General features: G+C 38.4%; 1 long non-coding RNA gene across 1 annotated transcript; it reads left to right on the forward strand.

Annotated features, from left to right (window-relative positions):
- The first annotated feature begins 10,893 nt into the window (after positions 1 to 10,893).
- Positions 10,894 to 13,139, forward strand: LOC109207651. The gene is made up of 2 exons (XR_002065043.1): positions 10,894 to 11,019; positions 12,822 to 13,139. It is a non-coding gene; the product is annotated as an uncharacterized LOC109207651 (long non-coding RNA).
- The last annotated feature ends 463 nt before the right edge of the window (positions 13,140 to 13,602 follow it).

A 13,602-nucleotide genomic window follows, 5' to 3' on the forward strand; every position in this document is an offset into this window, starting at 1 on the left:
AGCACCTTTGGAAAAAAATACACTTAGAAGTATTTTTTAAAAGCTTGGTCAAACAATAATTGCTATTCATAAAATAATTTTCAAATTATTAGCCAAACATAAACTGCATCTCACCAAAAGTACTTTTGAAAAAAACACTTCTCAAAATAAGCTAGTTTTAAAGCATATGTTATTGGTTAGAATACCTAGCCCAATTGATTATGCTCTAGAATCACGGCCCAGTGGGCTTTAATCTAAAATAGACTTATATTAGACTGACATGATGAGGACGATGAGGCATGACCTTTGTTCTTGGGCCTGACTCGTGAGCCACGTTAGTGCCAAATCTTGGATTCTAATATGGGGTTTTTTCTTTCCTATACCATATATGAAACTTTATTACCAAATATGTGCATATTTTGTAATTTACCCGACCTGTGCACTATTTTTCTACAATTTTTATACCATTCATTAATTAGTAATTAATAGTAGCTGAATCTTCCTAATATGGCGCGCTAAAAATCAGGAAAAGAATATCCTAATTGATTTAACGACCTTCAGTTCAAATTTGAACACAAATCCTTTATCTGATCTCTCCCGATTTTTTTTCGTAATTCAAAAAAAAAAAGACGAAAAGCTTCAACAAACTGAAATCAAATTGTAGAAATCAGTTCGTCGAGTTTCTTCCTCAATCCAGACATCAAAAAGGCGACCAGTTATTCAACAAAATCAAGACAAATTGTAGAAGCCAATACTGCCGATACTCTGTTCTTCATCTTTTTTTTCTCAATCCACAAATCAAAAAAAAAATAATAAAATATAGAACAATACCTCAGCAACAACACTCAATCATGTCCAAAATCCCAATCATGCTATAATTGAATGGGAAAAATCTGATTATAAAAAATGGGTCTCATCTCTGTATTTTTTGAGAAGAAGAAAGAATGGAGAAGAGGAAGAAAGGGGAGGGGGAAAACCGCGCTGGTCTTAGGAATTAGGGGGAGCTGATTAAAATTGTTATGTTACAAATTCTATGAAAGTCTGATTTTATGTTAATATTTACAAAATTCCTACATTTATCTACAAATAAACTACAAATCAGTTTAAGTATGTATAAAATCAGTATTGTTTTTAAGGGTATCTATTACTACATTTATACTACAATTAAACTACGATCTATGTTGAAAAAAAATATTGACTACAAAATTTTCTCTTCATCTACAAAATTTCTACAAAAAAACTACAAATAAACTACAAATCAGTTTTAGTATTGGATAAAGCTGTACTGTTTTTAAGGGTATCTACAAAATTAGTACATTTATACTACAATTAAACTACAATCTATGTTGAAAAAAAATGTTGACTACAAAATTTTCTCTTCATCTACAAAATTTCTTCAAAAAAACTACAAATAAACTACAAATCAGTTTAAGTATTGTATAAAGCTGTATTGTTTTTAAGAGTATCTACAAAATTACTATATTTATACTACAATTAAACTACAATTTATGTTGAAAAAAAATGTTGACTACAAAATTTTCTCTTCACCTACAAAATTTCTACAAAAAAAACTACAAATCCATTTAAGGTTTCAGGGTGAAGCTTAGTCTTTAAAAGTTGAATCTTTGAATCAAAGTCAGAAGAAGGGGCAAGGGATTGATTGGTTTCAAGGGTGATTTGAAGGTAAATATTGTATAGAATTTTGAGATGGACATCAACATTTGACACGCCTGAGGCTGGGCTTATGCTTCTCTTCTCCAACCGAAAAATTGAGAGCCCTAAATTGCTTTTGCTTACATACCAAAAAGGCAGTAGCTCTATGTCGTAAAAGCATAAGAATATGATTTTGAATCCGAAAAGAAATAGGAAAGCGTGGGCCCTACTATTTCGTACGTAACAAAATTGTAATTTCCATCTCTGTATTTTTTGAGAAGAAGNCGAGCGCACCATTCAGATATTGGAGGATATGTTACGTGCCTGTGTTATTGATTTTGGAGGGTCATGGGATCGGTTTCTACCGCTTGCAGAGTTTGCCTACAACAATAGCTATCAGTCCAGCATTCAGATGGCACCGTATGAGGCCTTATATGGGAGGCGGTGTAGATCTCCAGTGGGTTGGTTCGAGCCCGGTGAGGCTAGATTGTTGGGGACAGATTTGGTTCAGGATGCATTGGAGAAGGTGAAGGTGATTCAGGAGAGACTCCGTACAGCACAGTCGAGACAGAAGACTATGCAGACAAGAAGGTTCGAGATGTATCTTTTATGATCGGTGAGAAGGTCTTGCTGAAGGTTTCACCCACAAAGGGTGTTATGAGATTTGGGAAGAAGGGAAGCTGAGTCCGCGGTTCATTGGACCTTTCGAGGTACTTAGGAGGATCGGGGAGGTGGCTTATGAGCTTGCCTTGCCACCTAGCTTGTCGGGCGTGCATCCAGTTTTTCATGTGTCCATGCTCCGGAAGTACATTGGGGACCCGTCCCATGTTTTAGATTTCAGTACAGTTCAGCTGGAGGGTGACTTGACTTATGAGGTAGAGCCAGCAGCCATTTTGGATCGTCAGGTTCAGAAGTTGAGATCAAAAGATGTTCCATCGGTGAAAGTGCAATGGAGAGGTCGGCCCGTGGAGGAGGCTACCTGGGAGACCGAGCGGGAGATGCGGAGCAGATACCCCCACCTATTTGAGGCATCAGGTATGTTTCTTGACTCGCTCAAGGACGAGCGTCGGTTTAAGTTGGGGAGGATGTGACGACCCGACCCGTCGTCACGTGTATTACCGCCCTGTTTTCCCCATTTTCTATTTCCTTATGTTTCAGTATCAGTATTAGATTTGTTGGAATTGATTTGGATTGGGTTTGATAAGAAATGAGACACTTAGTCTCTTTTAAGAAGGCTTAAGTTGGAAAAGTCAACAGGACGTTGACTTTTGTGTTAGAGGGCTCGGATATGAATTCCGATGATTTGGTTAGCTTCGGGGGATGATTTGTGACTTAGGAGTGTCATCAAAAGTGATTTTGGAGGTCCGGAGTAGAATTAGGCTTGAATTGGCAAAGTTAGGATTTTGGCGAATTCCGGTCGATAGGTGAGATTTTGATCCGGGGGTCGGAATGGAATTCCGAGAGTTGCAGTAGCTTCGTTAGGTGATTTGGGATGTGTGTGCAAAATTTCAGGTCATTCGGAGGTGTTTTGGTTGGGTTTTTGATCGAATGCGTGTTTCGGATGTTTTAGAAGAACTTAGGCTTGAATTCGATGAGAAACGATGGTCTTACTGTTGTTTGAGGTGTTTTGATGATTGGAGCAAGTTTGAATAAGGTATTGGATCATGTTTGTATTTTTGGTTGAGGTCCCGGGGGCCTCGGGGTGATTTCGGATGGCTAACGGGATGAAATTTGGAGTTTAAGGACTGCTGAGTGGTCTGGTATCTGGTATTTTCACTTCTGCGTAAATGGACCGCAGAAGCGGTTCCGCAGAAGCGTATGAGGAGTCGCAGAAGCGAGGTTGGGAATTTTGGAGATTGAGCGGACTATTTCCCGCATAAGCGGCTTCCGCATAAGCGATTAGTGACCGCAAAAGCGGTCCAAGGCAATAAGTGAGATTCCGCAGAAGCGGAAAGTGACCGCAGATGCGGTAGTCGCAGAAGCGACAAAGGCACCGCAGAAGCGGAAATAACTTATCAGAAGTGGGTTTTAATCCCTTCACGAAGTTTTACAAAAACATATTTTTTAACTTCGGACTTGGGGTGTTCTTGAGCGATTTTGAAGAGGAAATTCAAGGACTTCGATCAGGTAAGCATTCTTGGACTTAGAACACAATTTTATCATGCAAATACATGAAATTACACTGAAAACTCAAGGAATTAAGGTCAAAAATGGTGGTTTAGGGCTTGAAACCTAAGAGAACAAAAATGGGAATTTGAGGGGCCGATTTTGGTGTTCTTTATATGCATGGACTCGTGGCGAGATAAGGAATCCGGTGATGTGAAATTTATAATTTTTCGAGAAGTGGGCCCGGGGCTCGGGTTTTGCCAACTTCGTGATTTTCGATATTTTTCGAGTCTTTTCGATTGGGTTATATTCCCTTAGCATACTGTGACGTATTCGTTGTGGTTTGGTCAGATTCGACGCACGAAGAGGTGAATTCGAAAGGCAAGGGCATAGCAAGCTAGGACTTTGGCCGGCTTGAGGTTAGTAATAAATGTAAATGCTGTGTTGAGAGTTTGAAACCCTGAATTTGCACATCGTAGTGCTATGTGAGGTGACTTGCACGCCGGATAACGGGCGTGGGGTAGAGCACCGTCGGGGATTGTGACTTGGTCCGTCCCTCTTAATAAAAATTACTACCTAATTGATTGTAGTTTTTTGATATCCTTATAAAAATGGATTAATTGTCATAATTGGGCTTCGTGCCAACTACTTGAATCCTTCAGGGATTATTTTTACTGGTTTCTTACCATATTTCTAGATATTGAACTCAGTCCTGGTATTTAACACTGTTTTTGTAAACTCAGCCATTTTTCTAAAAGTAGAAACTAAAGTAATATTTTTAAATGAAGTTTGGGCTGAATATTTTTATAGTATTGTGCCGAAAGGCTTATGTGATTTTGGACTGAGTATGGGGTCGGACTGCACGCCGCAGTGGTATGATATTGATATTTATATGAGGCCAAGGGCCTGTTTGATGCCACGATATGGCTTATTATTGCGCTTGGGCCGTAAGGGGCCCCTCCCGGAGTCTGCACACCCCCAGTGAGCGCCGTCGACGTTAAATAAATGGAGCGGCTGCACGGCCGCAGCGGGGTACAGGAGAGTACCGGTTTATGTGTTGCATTGCATATTTTAATTGTCATTTATTCTTTATCTGTTGTGGTATTATTGTAATTATCCTCGCTGTTTTACTGTATTTATAGCTTTACCTTGTGTTTATTTGGAATTTATTATCCTCAGACATTATTTATATTTATTACTTTCTGGGTTGGAAGTACTCACAATACTCCCTGCACCTTGTGTGCAAATTCAGGTACACCACAGAGTGAGTGAGGACTTGTTGGCTGAGCAGCGTTTATCCGGGAGTATCGAGGTAGCTGCTTGGCGTTCGCAGCCTTGATCTCTCCCATCTATCTTTATCCTTTTATTCGTATTTTCTTTCCTAGACATTCTTGTGATTAGGTGAATATTTTGTATTAGAGGCTCATGTTCGTGACACCAGATCTGTGGGCTATTTAGTATTTTATTTTAGGGTTTTCCGAGGTTAGAAATTATTTCAGAGATTCCATATTTAAATTGTTATTTTTACTTGTGAATATTCAGTTATCCATCTAGGTTATTTGGTTAAGGTTGTGTAAATGGTCGGGCTTGCCTAGCAGTGTGTTGGGCGCCATCACGACCGGGGTTTGGGTCGTGACAAGGTGGTATCAGAGCCTAGGTTACTTGGTCTCGCGAGTCATGAGCCGGTTTAGTAGAGTCTCGTGGATCGGTACGGAGACGTCTGTACTTATCCTCGAGAGGCTGCAGAACCTTTAGGAAATACTCCATATTCTTGAAACTCTTGTCGTGCGGTTTTGTTGAACTGTGAACTAAATCTTTGTTATTCTATTATCTCATAGATGGTGAGAACACGAGCTACCGAACGTGACGGATGACCACCAGTGCCACCTACTGAGGCCGCCAGAGGCCGTGGATGCGGTCGTGGTCGTGGCAGGGGTAGAGTAGCCTGGGCAGTACCTGCTAATCCTNTCTCTCCCATCTATCTTTATCCTCTTATTCGTATTTTCTTTCCTAGACAGACTTGTGACTAGGTGAATATTTTGTATTAGAGGCTCATGTTCGTACACCAGATCTGTGGGCTATTTAGTATTTTATTTTGGGGTTTTTTGGAGGTTAGAAATTATTTCAGAGATTCCGCATTTAAATTGTTATTTTTACTTGTGAATATTCATTTATCCATCTAGGTTATTTGGTTAAGGTTGTGCAAATGGTCGAGCTTGCCTAGCAGTATGTTGGGCGCCATCACGAACGGGGTTTGGGTCGTGACAGAAAGACATGGCTATCAGTACCAACAAAAGGCTAGGATACTTGGAGCAAGGCATAGTAGAACTAGAGGTTAAATTTCTCAAATGGGTTGAAGACTATCAAAAGGCTAAAGGGAGCGAAGGTGGACATCTAGCCAGAGCATACCTGTTGCTGGGACTTCGCGAATTGGGAAGCTGTTCGAAGGAGCCAAGGATGTCGAGTCTGGGGAAGGTCCTTTTGGGACCAAATAGATAGGAATTTGCTTTTTTCGCTTTATGAATGTAATAAGTCCAATGACCATTAGTGACCTTTATTTCTTACTTATTTAGTGTCATTTTGGGATTCGTCTATTTTTATCAATAAAATGAGGCATTTAGCATTCTAAGTTCTCCAAATCCATTTTGTCGCTAGGCCTACCTCGGGCACAAAGAGGTTCCCAAATTAGGACACGCTTTACATTCCCGCACTATGTGTTTAAATATTGCAATACTTTTTATAATCCTCACTGACTTGATTACCTTTTTGTTTTTGTTTTGTTTTCTTTCTTTTTATTCCCCTCCCCAAAGGTTGTGCACTCTGGCATCATCATCTTATTTCACAAGATCTGGGGGGGCCTCCACCCACTCCTCCTCCTAGTCCCTCTAAAGGCAAGAACAAGGGCAAGAATAAAACGGAAGATTTAAACAACATCAGGAAGGAGAACACAGCTGAACGGGTAGAGGCCACTGATGGCCAGGGTATTCGGGTTCCTAATGAGAATGTGTTATAGCTTGAACAGAAACTGTTGAAATTCCAGGAAGAGCTCGATCAGGTTCGAAATCTGGCAAACATGTCATTTTCCCTCAACGCCCCAGACATCAACTTCCCCAACGCTCAAAACCCTACACCTCCTCAAAATATCCCAAAACAGCAGAATCATCCCGCACCTCACCAGCACGCTACTCCACCAAAGAACCAATGTAACACCTGCCATACCTCAAACAACACTCCATTACTTATCCTAGAACCTCAGAACTCCACAAACGACCATCCCCGCGCCCATACACCAGGCCACCACAACAATCCTATCTACGTGGAGACCATGCCACACTCCACCCAACCTATCTCATACACACCTGAGTCTGATGAAAAGGATCTGCTTATTAGGAACTTGGCCGAGGAACTTAAGAAACTGACCAGCCGGATTCAGGGCATAGAGGGAAGCAAAGGGATCAAGGTGCTAAACCGAGGACCTTTGCATACAGCCTGATGTCGAACTACCTGAGGGGTACAAACCTCCTAAGTTCGAAATTTTTGATGGTACGGGTGATCCAAGTCCATCTGAGGACCTATTGCGACAAGCTGGTTGGAGTAGGGAAGGATGAAAGGATACGCATGAAGCTGTTCATGAGGAGTTTGAAAGGAGATGCATTGTCTTGGTACATCAGCCAAGATCCTAAGAAATGGTCAAGCTGGGTGAGCATGGCATCTGACTTTATGGACAGATTCAGATTTAATACAGAGAACGCACCAGGCGTATTCTATATCCAAAATTTGAAGGAGAAGCCCACAGAGACATTTCGCGAGTATGCTACTCGCTGGAGGTCCGAAGCTGCTAAGGTCAGACCCGCCTTAGAAGAGGAGCAAATGAACAAGTTCTTTGTCCGGGCTTAGGACCCGCCGTACTATGAACGGTTGATGATGGTTGAGAACCACAAGTTTTCCGACATTATCAAATTAGGTGAAAGGATTGAAGAGGGTATTAAAAGTGGTATGGTCATAAATTTTGAAGCCTTGCAAGCTACGAATAAGGCTTTACAATCCGGTGGTGTGTCCAATTAAAGGGACGTGGGGGTCGTGATGGTTGCACAAAGAACCAAGTCTCCCCTCAGATACCAAACTTACCCAACACCTCGACTCACATACCAGCCAACCCCAAATTACCAAGCACTCTCACCCTTGTACCAAGCTCCGCTATCAACTTATCAATCATCTCCACCTCCTACATATCAACCTACTTCACCCAAATACTCCCAACCCGCTCATGTCTACCACACTTATAATTCTCAACCGTCCCATTATCAATCACCCCCTACATGCCAAAACTTCCCTAGACCTCGACCTAATTTTGATCGTAGACCTCCAAAACAATATACCGCTGTCGCTGAACCCATCAACCAGCTGTATGAGAAGATCAAAGCTGATGGTTATGTCACCCCCATCCCTGCTGTAACCCCTGAGAATCCTTCTCAAAGGGTTAACCCAAACAAGTCCTGTGCATACCACTCCGGCATGAAAGGGCACACCATCAATGAATGCCACTCTTTGAAAGACAAGATACAGTCTTTGATTGATAACAAAGATCATTGTGGCAAAGAAACCCGCCCCAAACGTCCGCAACAATCCTCTGCCAGACCATAAGGGTGGAGGTATCCACATGATTGAAGTAGAAGATGACTGGGATCCCGAGTGATCAATCTCGTTGATCGCAGAAGGTGATGACCCAAAGAAACCGGCAATTACTCTCAATCCAATCATAGTCCACATCCAATCGTCTCAGGATGCTGAGGTGAATATGTCTATACTCTTGAGTTTGAAGCAGAGCCGCCCGCAAAGACACCTGTACCAATTGAGGTTGAATTCGTGTCTCCAGCAAATGCACCCGCACCACTTGAGGTTGCAGTCTTGCCACCCAAGGCACATGTTCCATTCGAAGTGAGGATAGTCGCGCCGATCCCAGTGGCAATGTCAACCACGCCACCCTTCTATACAAATGTTGTACCCTGGGACTATACAGCCGAGGCGAGAAGGAAGGGCAAGGTCAAGACTGAAGAAACTATCACGGCACAAGGTATGACAAGAACTGGTTGAGTCTATACCCCTGAACATCTAGCTGAATCAAGCAAGCAGGCTTCCAATCGGCCACCCCTCATTGAGACAGGTCCGGACAACCTTTGGAGGATAGTACAAGTGCTGGAAAATCATAAGATCACCTTTCATGAGGACAAGCTGCCACCTAAAGGGCTGGGGCACAACAAAGCATTGCACATCACCGTGCAATGCGAAGATCATTTCATCACCAGAATCCTGATCGATGAAGGGTCCAGTCTTAACATATGTCCGCTGATAACGCTCAAGAAGTTGGGTAAAGGGCTGCGTGAGATAAAGGATGGAGCAATCAATGTGAAATCTTTCGATGGTTCTCAGAGGTCCACCATTCGTGAGATTAGTCTATGCCTGCAGATGGGACCAACCTGGTTCGAGGTCGATTTCCAGGTAATAAATGTACCAGCGTCTTACAACTTGCTGCTGGGACGACCATGGATCCATGTTGTTGGGGCCGTAGCGTCAATGCTGCATCAGGCAGTAAAGTTCGAATGGAATCACCAGGAAGTGATCATTCACGGCGACGGTAGCAACCCTATATACAGTCGCCAGACTTTTCCGGCGATCGAGGGAAGAAGGAAGCTGGGTGGAGAAGCTTACCACTGTAGATATGTAATTTTTACCCTCCCCAAGGTTTTTTCACATTTTAGCGTAAATATTTAATTTAGGTTTAGCATCGCTATTCTAAATAGTGTTGACTCTTTTACTTTATTTTTATCACAATAAAATAAAAAATTTAAAAAAATTACAAAAAAATATTTTTTTATCTTTAGGTTAAGGTCAATTAGTATGTTTATATCTATAGTATTATAACATTTGAAAATACAAAAAAATTAGTTTCACTCGTAGTATTTAGTTTTATATTAGTTTATTTTAATTTGGAGTGATTTTTACATTTTTATAGATACACTAGCTTTAGGGTACGCGCTTTGCGTGTGTGTCCTATATCAACATCCGACACTGTAATAAATTAATCAAATATTATTAAACTATCCATAACATTACATGTTATTATTAAGTGCCATTTCGCGTGTATTTCTAGATTTAATGTTGAGTTAAAGTTTATAATAATTACGAATATTGAGGTAATTTGATCTATTTGTATTTTTTGTGTATATCGAAGAAGTGTTTAATTAAGAGTAATGGACATACTATTATATAATCTAAGAATCAAATATAGCTTTTCACAAAGTCTTTCTCTAATTTTTTACTTAAGTTAATTCTTATATAACATAATTGATTTTACTTCTAGGAATAATTGTAAATCTATAATTATGAATCAAAAGAAAATTGAAGAAGCGCCGACCGACATATCGACTTTAGTTATGTTTTCGTACTTATGTCTTTCTTTATTTTAATTTTTTTATTAAGATAAGTGAATTATTTGTTACAGTTCCACGACAAAGAATAATTCAAACACAAAACACGTAATAGATATATTCTACCTATTCTCTGTGAATTTTTTTATTTTTTGATATCACTCGTCTTCTGCAAAATTATTGTTGTTACATATTTCCAATAAGGAAAAGATATATACAAAATATTTAATAGTAGAGCTTTCTAAGCTCGAATTCACTTAGGAAAGGTAAAAAAAGTCGTAAGCATTACGTGTTGAAAGTTAGTGTTTTGTCATAATCAGATAGGTTGTGCATATATAAATTTGAATTTAATAGTATATTTTATAAATCATATTAAAATAAAAATCTTTCAGAGATTTGCTATAAAATCTAAATTTATTTTTTAATATTTTTTTGTAGTATGTGTATTGAGTATATATTTATAAAGTTCTAAGTCTTTTCTTTTCTAAATTATTTAAATGCATTTTTAATATTTTTGATTGCTATTAATAAATTTATTGAAACGAACAAATTATTTTTACAGTGAATCTTTTATCCTAACACTAATTAAGATAAAACGTTAACATCTTCCATTTCAATGTAAATTCGCTAAGGCCTTCGTGCTTTTAATTTAATATAGTAAGTATAGAATAGATAAATAGATAGATAGATATATTTTGTAATAATACCAATATTCAAAAGAAATGCTCACCCTCCGCGATTGTTAGGGAGAAACCTAATATAAAGTGGAATGATGTTGCCGGGTTGGAAAGTGCTAAGCAAGCTTTGCAGGAAGCTGTTATTTTGCCAGTCAAGTTCCCTCAGTTCTTCACCGGTGAGTATTTGCTTTTATTTGGTATATTTGTATGGTTTCCATATTTTCTAGTGAAAAAAAAATTGATTGGTGCGGGTGATTGTATTTCTTAAAATTGATTCTTAAGTAGCATTCCCTCTTTACACGAACTCTTTGGAGCACTTCAAAACCCACCCATTTAAAGTACGAGATAAACCCTAAGATTAAGAAAGCGTTTACTCAGAAATTTACCGAGTATTTGCACCGGGCGAAGGAGATCCGAGCTGTGTTGGATGAGGGTGGGACCGGGCCAGGTCCGAATTGAAGGGATACGGCTGTGGCGACAAGGCCCAAGACAAATACGAAACCCAAGGATGGAGAAGATGGGGAGGATTCTTGGGCTAGCCTTTTAATTAGTTTTGGGCTATAAAATGCATACTTTAATTTTGTGGCTAGCGGGTGATATTAGTTTCTAGCGGCTGGTCATAAATGATGTTTGCTCAAATGAGATTATTAAGGTATCTTTACGAAAATGTCCACCAAAATAAATCCAAACATACCAACCTCTAGCAAATAATTACATACATATCAAACTAACCAAGCGCGTACAAAAATTAAAAAATCCAGATAAATAAGGATTCTTTCTCTCTAAAAATCACACGCAAAGATCTCCTTCCATTTTTAAGCGTGATCAGCAGCATTAGATGCAAAACGAAAAATTAATTCATGGATGAAGTAGCAAAGATGAAACATAAAGGAAAAAAATATACAAGATTCTAAAAACCGAAGCAAAAAAGGATCTTTTTCAATGGGTATGGTTGAAATTCATTGAAAACATATAGATGAGTAATATACAAAATTTATAAAAAAAATTAGAGGTGATTTGGACTAATTTTGAGTCAAAATTCATAGGTGAAATCGAGTTTAAAAATTTCTCTACGACATATGAACATGTATCTCACATACAAATTATATATATATATATATATATATATATATATATATATATATATATATATATATATATATATATATATGTGTGTGTGTGTGTGTGTGTGTGTGTGTGTGTGTGTGTGTAGGTGGTTTGTATCAAGAGATACGTATTTGATACACAAAAGATACACAGTGAGATACACATATCATATTTTCCATGTTCATCTTGTGTACTTTGAATTTCGCTCAAATTTCAATTCAAACCACCTAAAATCTCCATTAAATCGTCCAAAAATTGAGATTTACACTCCTTAAGTTGTATCCAATCTGTTTCAATAATACCCATTCGAAATAAATTCCAATTTCGAGAATTCAAAATTTTGAATTCAAGCTTAAACAAGCTTCAATAGTTGTCCATGTCGTTTTTAGTTTAATCCGTCGACCCAATCCAACAAACTGAATTAAGGTGCTCGATTATCTGAAACTCACTTTTGCTCACTGTATGCTTTAAACAGTGACATTAATTGAAAATTATTGGATTAAAATTACATTTGGTCCTTTTCTAGTAAATATTTTATTTTTTGGGATAGTTTTGGTTGAAATTATTTATGGAGTGATAGTTTGAATAGTTTTCCCTTTTTACTTAGCTATACTAGTTTTGAAACTTATTCCTCTCTATTGAGGTTTTAACTTAATTATAAGCTCATATACGATTTAATATTTCAATACAAATTATTATTAATTGAGTATCCTTTAATTGTAGCCATTAATTTGGTAATCGAATCCCATACATACAATAATCTCCCTCCCATCGTACCCCCCCCCCCCCCTCTCCTGCCCTATCTTTTTCATCTTTAGATCTTCTATGCTTCTCTTCTCTTTTCTCATCTCATTTTTCTTTTTCTCCTCAGAGAATTCAATAATGTATTTGACGTTGTCACTTGTCACCGGCGAACTAGTCCTTGTACGCTGCCTCCTCAGACATTGACAACAATAAAAAAATTTTGAAGCTTTGATTTTGAATTCGAATTTTTAAAAATTATTATTTATTTGAATTGGGTGTCGTTGCAAACGATTGAGAATATCCTTTGGAGTTAATATCTCAATTTTGAGGATATTCGGTGAAGATTAGATTTGATTTTAGCTGAATTTTCAGATTAAAATTCGAAAAGGAAGAAGATGTACAAAAGTTGTATGAAATTTGTATGAAAATGTATTTAGTTGTATTCTGTTGTAGTTGTATTTTTGTTGTATGAATATCGAATGAAAGTTGTAAACAAGATGTATATTATATAAATTATTGTAATAAAATTTGTACTTAAATTAAAAATATTCTTTTTTACAAAAAGTTGTATTTATGTATCAGGATTGTATTAAAGATGTAATACAATTGTACGAAATTTCTATAAAAGTTGTATTATATTGTAGTTGCATTATTTTCTCCGTCTTCAACGGTCACTCACGCTGGTGACCTAGCCAAACGCCGGCGACCATCGGCTCCAATAGGTAAGTCACTCCACTTCTCTCTCCTCTCTCTCCCCTCTCTCCCCTCTCTATTTTTCTTCTTTCCCTTTCCCTTTCCTTTTCTGCTCATTTTTCACGTCACTGGCGAAACCCTCAAATACTTAATTCCTTCTCTGCTTTCCCATCGGCAAAGGTAAGGATCAGACCCACAAATATTTTTGCTTCATT

Source organism: Nicotiana attenuata, unplaced genomic scaffold (assembly GCF_001879085.1).
Source record: "Nicotiana attenuata strain UT unplaced genomic scaffold, NIATTr2, whole genome shotgun sequence".
NCBI lineage: Eukaryota > Viridiplantae > Streptophyta > Magnoliopsida > Solanales > Solanaceae > Nicotiana > Nicotiana attenuata.